Consider the following 9,736-nt stretch of genomic DNA (forward strand, 5'->3'; position numbering starts at 1 on the left):
ATTATAAATTTGAGAAATAGGGGCACACGGCCTAGACCGTGTAATAGACTGTGGTTGTGTGGAAATTGCAAAATTAAGTTATAGGAGAGACATAACCGTGTGGGCAAGCCATGTGGTTCACGAACTACACTAGGGTTTCCAGGGCACATGGTCGTATGGCGGACCATGCGGTCCACTTGTGTGGTCTACACGCCCGTGTGGCAGACCGCGTGGAGGGGTCTTAGTCATGTGAGAAATGAACTATCCTAGGGTTTTAGGAGGACATGGCTATGTGGTTTAGATGCCCATGTGGTCCTATCTTAAGCACGATTTTACCCCGATTCGCTTGTCAAAAAACGCACACCTTTCATCGGGATCTTGAGTGACATCCCTCGCGTTTAAATATAATCTGGGGTACCTTAAACGAATCATTCAAACGATATTTATATGCGGGTTAACATTTGTTTTCAAGAATTAATCAAGATTAATGGAGTATTTCAGCAAGAATAGCAAAATATTGAAATCTATTTGAAAGATTAGCGTGGATGGATGCTATTTTAGAATTTACGAGTTCTACTAATTGAAACGGTTAAACTTACTGAATTTTTTATGAATGTACAAAGGCTATAAATGATGAGTTTGACAATCGGTAGGAAAATATTTTAACGGAGATTGATTTTGATTCTGGGTAAGCAAAGAAATAATTTTCAACAACAAAATAATGTGAAATATGATGAAAAAGGAAAGGGGGAGAAAAGAAAAGTTGAAGATATATAGAGAGAATAAAGAAAGGAATTCTAATTGGAATGAAAGAAATAAATCAAAATCCTAATGTAATTACGAAAGGAGACTAAATAGCTAAGTTTTCAAACTTTTAAGCGACTGCAAAGTAATTTACCCTTTTTGCCAAGGGGAAAAAGAGAATGTTTAACCAATTGAACTACTGCACACACTTGTTTATTTTTCCACTCCATTTAATATTTATTATAGCGTGTTCTTTTATCCTAAATTGATAAAAAAAACGAGCGAGATGAGGCTTGAACCTAAGATCTCTCAAAAATATACTAGTTAATTAACCGTCAAATTTAAAGCTTATTTCTTGGTTATTTATTTCATCTAACCCCTTTATTTTGAGGTGTTACACAACTATTAAATTTTTTTATTTAGTCACTAAACTTTTCGAAATTAAATATTTTAGTCATTCTAAGTTGATGTGAGTTTTTTTTACTAGTCTAGTAACAAAATTAGCTTTATAATATTTACACATTCTATCAACTTGATCCTAAATATAAAAACAATTCAACAAATTTAGCCCTTAATGTTTATAAAATTTGTCATTTTAGTTCTAATTCTTAAAAAAATCAATAAAATTGGGCCTCAACATTTACAAAATTAGTCAATCTACACCAAACTCTAAAAGTTTTAAAATATATATTTAAAAAAAATCATTTTTAGCGTTTTATAACCCATCGACTAACCCATGTGAAATATTAAAAAAAAAAGTATCATCTTTTAAGTCACTTGCAACAATTTATTTTACTATAATTTAATATTCACAGTGGATGAAGCTAATTGATTTGGAACGTATCTTGAATAATTGGTTACATTATTGCCTGAACAGATAATGTTTTTAATGTCTTAATTTTCTTTTGGATCTTAATTTTTTGCGTGTGTATTTTATCTCAACTTATAGAGTTGTTTTGCAAGTGACTTGAAAGAGGATACTATTTTTTCTTATTTTAATATTTCATATGGGTTAGTGGATGAGTTATAAAGGGCTAAAAATAGTTTTTTTTCACATATATATTTTAAAAATTTAGAGTTAGGACTAAATTAACTAGATTTTGTAAATATTGAGGGCCAAATTTATTATTTTTTAGAATTAGAATTAAAATGATAAATTTTGCAAACATTAAGAGCTAAATTTATTGATTTTTTATATTTAGGATCAAATTAATAGAATGTGTGACCATTTTTATTCTTTACCCATAAAAAATAATTTTTAACATGGATTTAACGTTTCATGTCATTATTTAACAGATAAATTTTAACGGAGAAACTAATTTGCATGTTTTGAAATATATAAATACTAATTTTTTTTATTTTTTAATAGAAAGACCGAAATGTAATCTAACTTTAAATATAAATTTTTTTTTATAAGTTATCACATGTTTTTAAAAGGTAAGGCATGTCAGATTATTTGACATCAAAACTGAAAAAACACCTTTCAAAAGATAAAAGAAACCAAAGAAAAATCAAATTTTAAATAAATCAATCCACCAAAATTATATTAAACAAGACCCTTTTACAGAATTTAATCTTTTATGATTCTAATAAATGGAGCTGCAACTATAAGATAGAGAAGGCCATTTTTGTTTAAGTTTTGAAGTGGTTCTCCATATGGCCCTTTGATGATGATGATATTATTAAAGGGAGGCTGTGCTATTGAAATCTAGCCGGGCCACCGCCACGGCCTGCTTCCAATAAAATTTTGAAGCCTAAGTTGATCCGGTCCAATCAATTTTTATTTTATTTTTTTAATAATAATTAATTTCAGATTAAAATGCTTTTATTATTTAAATCAAATTCGGGTGTTGAAGTAAAAAATATATAAAATAAAAAAGATCTTATTTGGACATGACAAAATCTGAATTGCTTGAGAAATTTTAATCCATACACTCTTAATAGAGTCGATTTATAATAAAAAAATATACAGGATGAGAATTTTTTTTAATAGTTAATATAAAATAATTATGATAATTACTTGTTTCACTTAATCTCATTTAATAATATAAAATTATTATTTTATCCTTATATATTAAAAGCATAATAATATAAAAATTGTTAAAATCCTAAAAATAATAAGTTAAGATTTAGCCTAATTTATTGATATTTTATTTGTAGTTTCTAATATAAGAAAATTAAAAGAAATTAATTGCTTGGAAATTGTTACTTTCCAATGTAATTTTTTTTTGGTTTGGTAGTTTTTTCTTAATTCAAGAAAGTTTTATTTTTTCTTTTTGAGAATTATGTTTAAAAGATTCAAAATATTAGAAATAATTAATAAGAATCAAGTTGAAGCACAACGGAGTAAAGATGAATGTATTTAACATTCATGAAAGTGGTAGTGATTTTTAAAATTACAAATATATAGTGGAGTAGGATGGGTAGTAAAATAGAATATTACAACTATGGAGTGGTGGTGGAGTTTACAAAATCCACTTGCTACGCCATTACCATTCCTAACGAAAGTGTGCCACTCAACTCACAAACAAGTTAAGTGAATCATAAAAATATACTTTAAACCAACAAATGATTCTGTTAACTTAATCCGGTTCATGATAGTTTTTATGCTTTAATTTATTTATTATGTTATTGTATAATCTATAACAATAAATAATTTTAAAACAAAATAATTTAATATATATATACATTAATAAGTACAAGTAACTATATAAGAAGCTATCTAATCTAATATATATCTATATACACTATATACACTATATATTTGCATCTGCGAAGAAGAATAATGGAGACTTTCAAGTGAAGGTGCTCGGAAAGAAACATAAGTGCAACCCTTAATGGAAGGTGCAAAGAGCTTCAATAGTTTTCTTGGCAAATAGATACAAAGAATTAATTGTTGCTCATCCATTTATCAAGCTTAATTACATACAATATGTAGTGAAAATGAAGCTTGGTATTAATACCAATATCAATAAGGCTAGAAGAATTAAGCTAAAAGTACTAAAAGAGATGGACATGAGGACATATGAATACGCTTTACAACTAATAAATAGACCTGAATTGTGGGAGAAGAATAGAAATGAACAAATATCACCACCAAAGTTCAATATCATGCCAGGAAGGCTCAAAAAGAAGAGGGTAAAGATGGTGCAAGATGAATCTAATAAGACAAAGAAAACAAAGAGGCTAACCAAAATTGGTAGAATAATGACTTGTAGCATATGTAAACAACTAGGACATAATTAGAGGGGTTGTACACAAATATCTTCTATTAACCAGGTAATAATTTGTTTTTTAGTGAAATTAATTTGCAAAATTATGAATGAATGCATTTTACCTTTGTCTAATTTTGTGTAATTCTACTAGTCACAATCGATGAATGATGGTAATCAAGAGTAGATGCATCCATATTCAAGACTAATGAAGACTCAACAACAAAGAAAAAGCAATAGAGGCAGAAAAAGGTTTCAAACAAAAAGTTCATTGAGAAGTAACATTTTAAGTATTGTTTATTACTTTTTTTAATTACTTAAGTACATGGATTTTTAATTGTACGGGAAAACTAGATTTTGTTATTGTTGTTTATGAATTTTTAATTTTTAAGATTGGTTATTGATTTTATGTATGCATATAGTTAAAACTTAAAGTCAATTAGTTAGAAAGCTACTCAAAATCTCAAAAAGGAGGTTGAGCCCCACTTTAACAAATAAACTCTATTGTTACTAGCAAACTAACAAATGCAAAACACAATTCAATTTAATAAAACTAGGGATAAGGTACAAATTTACCAATCTACTTATGTGAGAGGTTCAAATTTATCATTAATCATTCAATTGGGAAGTTTTATTATAAAATTTGATCATTTGTCCTTTTTAAAGAGAAATCTTCAAAGAGTACAAAATTTTAATTGATCAAATACCTCTAGAGAAAGAACTATCAGGAGAAGTATTGGTGACGAACTATGGTTTCAATTTGGTCCATCAGCTTGCCCTTAAAATCTAAAACTAACCCTCCTATTCTAGCGGTATTTTCTATAAGCACTATTGTCTTCATTAGACTTAGTTTTTCACTGCTATTTTCACCTACAAATACACCAAAAACCTTCCTTTAAGACTACATTTTCATGACATACCAATTATCTATTTATCTTGCGGAGTCATGAATTTTAATCCATATAAGACACACACGCACATTCCATGATAAAGGAAAAGCACTAGAGCTGGAATTATAATATGATCAGCTTAATTAATGAAATCCAAAAACTTTCTTTTTAAAGAACCAAATCCTAGCTTCTCAATTCAACCAAGAAAAATATTACTTGAAAATGATTTGTCATCAGAATTTTAGTTTCTTCTATATATACAGATTTCATTTTTAAACTCCTAATAGCAGTTTAGAAGGAAAAACAATCATCATTTCTAAAATTAAAGAAAAAATTATTTGACTTTTTTAATCCAATGTCGAAATGGCTATAAGCTCTTTTCTTTTAATCATATTAAAACATACAACAATAGATTGAATTGTGAAAAACACATGAACCTATTTAAACTATATTGTGAAAAATAGGATTTCGGTAATGACAATATATCGCAAAGAAAAGAGAAATGAAAATAAAAAATACACAGATTTTTACGTGGAAACCCTTTCGGGAAAAAAACCACTGGCAAAGAAGAAGAAAATTCACTATGTCAAATTCAAATTATTATAAGAGAAGTAGACTATGTCTATTTATAGGCTTGTAAAACCAAATTCTAATAGGAGTATAGTCAGATTGAAATACCTTATTCTAATCAATATCAAATAGATGGAGTTTAATAAGATTTAAAAATCCTTATTCTAGAATAAAGTAAAAGAAGTGTAGTTCTGTATGGATTTTACTTTTATTTTATTTTACCATTGTACTTTATTTAAATAAGGATTCGGGTCACTCAATTCTAAGAATCTCTACCTTGACGAGAACAAGTTCTTCATCGCGAACTCTCAACGAACAAGTTCTCCACCTCTTTCATAAAACCCCTTAAGGGTTTAACTTCAACAATGAACACCAACCAAGTTTAAGTAATGCTCAAACTTGGTTATAGGAAGTGACTTAGTCATCATATCTGCAGGATTTTCATTAGTACTAATTTTGCTCACAACAATATCACCACGAGCAATAATATCATGAACAAAATGATACTGAACATCAATGTGTTTTGTTCTCTCATGAAAAATTTTATCTTTTGTAAGGAAGATGGCAAGTTGTCTGTCACAAAATACTGTATTGATTTGAAGGTCTTCATTGAGTTCACTAAAGAGTCCCTTCAACCAAATATCTTCTTTACAAGCCTCAGTAATTGCCATAGACTCAGCTTCAGTGGTAGACAAAGCGATTGTAGTTTGCAAAGTGGCTTTCCAATTGATTGTACAACCTCCGATTGTAAAGACATAACCTGTGAGAGATCTTCTTCTATCAAGGTCTCCAGCAAAATCAACATCAACATACCCAATGACTCCATCTCTAGTTCTTCCAAACTGTAAGCAAACATCAGTAGTACCTCGTAAGTATCTTAAAATCCACTAAACTGTTTTCCAATGTTCTTTACCGGGATTCGCCATGTATCTGCTAACTGCACTGACTGCATATGATAAATCTGGACGTGAATAAACCATAACATACATGAGAGATCCCACTGCACTAGAGTATGGAACATATGACATGTACTCAATCTTATCATCTGACTGTGGAAACAAAGCCGATGAAAGTCTGAAATGGGCTGCTAAAGGAGTACTAACAGGCTTAGCACTCTACATATTGAACCTGCAAAGAACCTTCTCAATGTACCCCTTCTGACGTAGGTATAATTTACTTATTTTTCTATCTCTGAGAATCTTCATACCAAGTATCTTCTTTGTTGGTCCCAAATTTTTCATCTCAAATTCTTCACTTAGTTGGGCTTTAACCTTTCTTCTATCTCTTTTATCTTTCGTTGCTATCAACATGTTATCAACATAAAAGAGTAGATACACAAAAGAACCATCACTGTTTTTCTTAAAGTAAAAGCAACTGTCGAAGCTATTTTTTTTGAAATCATGAGAAGTTATAAAGGAATCAAATCTCTTGTACCACTGTCTTGGTGACTGTTTCAAACCGTAAAAGGACTTTTTCAACAAGCAAACATAGTCATTTATTTTTAAGACTGTAAAACCCTCTAGTTGTTGCATGTAAATATCCTCCTCAAGTTCTCCATGCAAAAATGCAGTTTTTACATCTAACTGCTCAAGCTCCAAATCATGCATGGCCACAATACCAAGCAAAACTCGAATCGAACTATGCTTCACAACTGCAGAGAACACATCTGTAAAGTCCACTCTTGGAATTTGACTGTAACCCTTTGCAACAAGCCTTGCTTTATATCTGGGTTCTTCAACTCTTGGAGTGCCTTCTTGCTTTTTAAGCACCTATTTACAATGAACAGCCTTTTTACCTTTAGGAAGTTTTACAAGATCTCATGTTCTATTTTTGTGGAGTGATTCCATCTCCTCTTGCATACCAAACATCCACTTTTCTGAGTTTTCACAGCTAACCACCTCAGAATAATTAGATGGTTCTTAGTTTGTATCTATATCTTCAGCCACATTTAAAGTATAAGCAATTAGATCAGCCTCGACATACTTCTTTGGAGGTTTAATTTATCTTTTAGTTCTGTTTCTGGCGATAGAGTATTGTGGTAAAGAAGCAACTCTATTATCAATTTTTGTACTGGTTTGAGGAGTTCACTTTGTTGTAGATTCTGGATTAATCTGATGCTCCACCTACTTTTGATTTTCTTTATTGGAAGAGTCTTTAAGAGATAAGTTAGGTAACATAGCAGTTTCATCAAAAACAACATCTCTGCTAATCACAACTTTTCTATTTTCAGGACACCATAACTTATACCTTTTTACACCAGCATTATAACCAACAAAAACATATTTAATGGATCTCGGTTCCAATTTTCCATTATCAACATGAGCATACGCAGGACACCCAAAGATATTTAAATCAGAATAGTCAGCAGAATTACTAGACCATACCTCTTGTGGAGTCTTTTTTTCAATGGCAATGGATGGAGATCGGTTGATCAAAAAAATACAGTAGAGGTTATTTCAGCCCAAAACAACTTTGGTAAGTTGGCATTTGACAACATACATTGAACCTTCTCCATGATCGTTCTGTTCATTCATTCTGCAAAATCATTTTGTTGTGGAGTATAACGAACTGTAAAGTGTCTCACGATCCCTTCTGACTTGCACAGTTTATTAAACTTATCAGAACAGAACTCTAAACCATTGTCTGTGTGGAGATATTTTATATATTTTCTTGACTGTTTTTCAATCATAATTTTCCAAAACTTGAATGCGAAAAACACATTATTTTTCTGCTTCAAGAAGAACGCCCAAACTTTTCTGAAAAAATCATCAATAAAAGTTAGCATATAATTAGATCCACCTTTCAAAGGTTGTAACGTCCCCTAACCTTATACCGTTGCCGGAACAAAGTTACGAGACATTACCAGTCAGTACAGTACAATACAGACATTAATTAAAAATAAATGTTCACACTCATCATAATTTTAAGATGTCGTCCCTTTAATGGCCCTCGCGGTCTAATATGAACAGTAAAATTAATTCGGGGCTAATTTAGAATCATTGCGGATTTTTCTATAAATTTCAAAATCTCTTCTTTATGAACAGTACCGCACACCCGTGTGGCCTAGGAAACACACCCGTGTCCTCTACCCGTGGAGCTCTCTGACTTGTAGCTTACGAATAAATTGATTTCACACGGCCAAGACACACGCCCGGGTACTAAGCCCGTGTGGCAATCTGTTTTGTAGCATTTTAGGTGCAGGGGATACAAGGCCTAACAACATACCCGTGGACTCGAAAATACACTTTTCTGATAACTGTAAAATTTGGGTCGTTACAAAGGTACTCTTGATGGCCCCCACAGATCAGAATGAATATACTCCAACGTTCCCTTCGTTTTATAGATTTCTCTGGTGAATCGAACTCTCTTTTGCTTCCCAAAAACCTAGTGCTCAGGAAACTTCAGTTTGCAATTTCCTTGCTCATTAAGAAGTCCTCTTTTGCTCAATTTTGTCATGCCATTCTCAATTATATACCCTAGGCGCATATGCCAAATTTTAGTAATATCATCATCTGACAAGGAAGAGAAAGCGACAGCTGCATCACCAGTAACAGTAGAACCTTAAAGAACATATAACTTGGCAGTCTTTTTCTGCCCTTTCATCACAACTAGGGAACCTTTGGAAATCTTCAAACCCCACTTTCAGTTGTGTGTTTATACTCTTTTGAATTAAGAGTACTCAACAAAATTAAATTTCTCTTCAATTCTGGAACATGTTGTACGTCACTAAGTGTTCTAACAACTTCATCAAACATCTTAACTTTAATTGTTCCAACACCTGCAATTTTACACGAATCATTATTTCCCATCAAAACAACACCTTCAGACACAGTCTCGTAAGTTGTAAACCAATCCCGATTGGGAATCATGTAGAAGGTGTAGCCCGAATCAAGGATCCACTCCTCGTTCACTTTAGAATTGTTGAAAGAAGCGACTAAAAGTTCACCATCGCTGTAGCCTTCTACAACATCAGCTTCACCAGAATTTTCTGGTTGTTTTCCCTTTTGATTTGTAGCCTCCCTTTTGATCTTGTTCTGTAGCTTATAGCACTCAGATTTAATGTGCCCTTTCTTCTTGCAGAAGTTACAAGTTTTACCTCTGTTTGAAGACTTCGATCTACCCTTAGATTTACCGCAATGATTTCGTTCTAGTGTCTTTCCACGATCATCATCAGTATTTCGATCTTGTCTCCCACGAACAATGGGACCCTCTCCCTGAGAGATTTTAACCACAAAATGCTTCATCGTATCATATGAGGCTAAAGAATCATAAATCTCATCAATCGTGAGAGACTCGCGGCTATATAAAATTGTGTCTCTAAAGGTTGAATAAGACGGGGGC

This window comes from Gossypium hirsutum, chromosome A03, assembly GCF_007990345.1.
Source record: "Gossypium hirsutum isolate 1008001.06 chromosome A03, Gossypium_hirsutum_v2.1, whole genome shotgun sequence".
In the NCBI taxonomy this organism is placed as follows: Eukaryota; Viridiplantae; Streptophyta; class Magnoliopsida; order Malvales; family Malvaceae; genus Gossypium; species Gossypium hirsutum.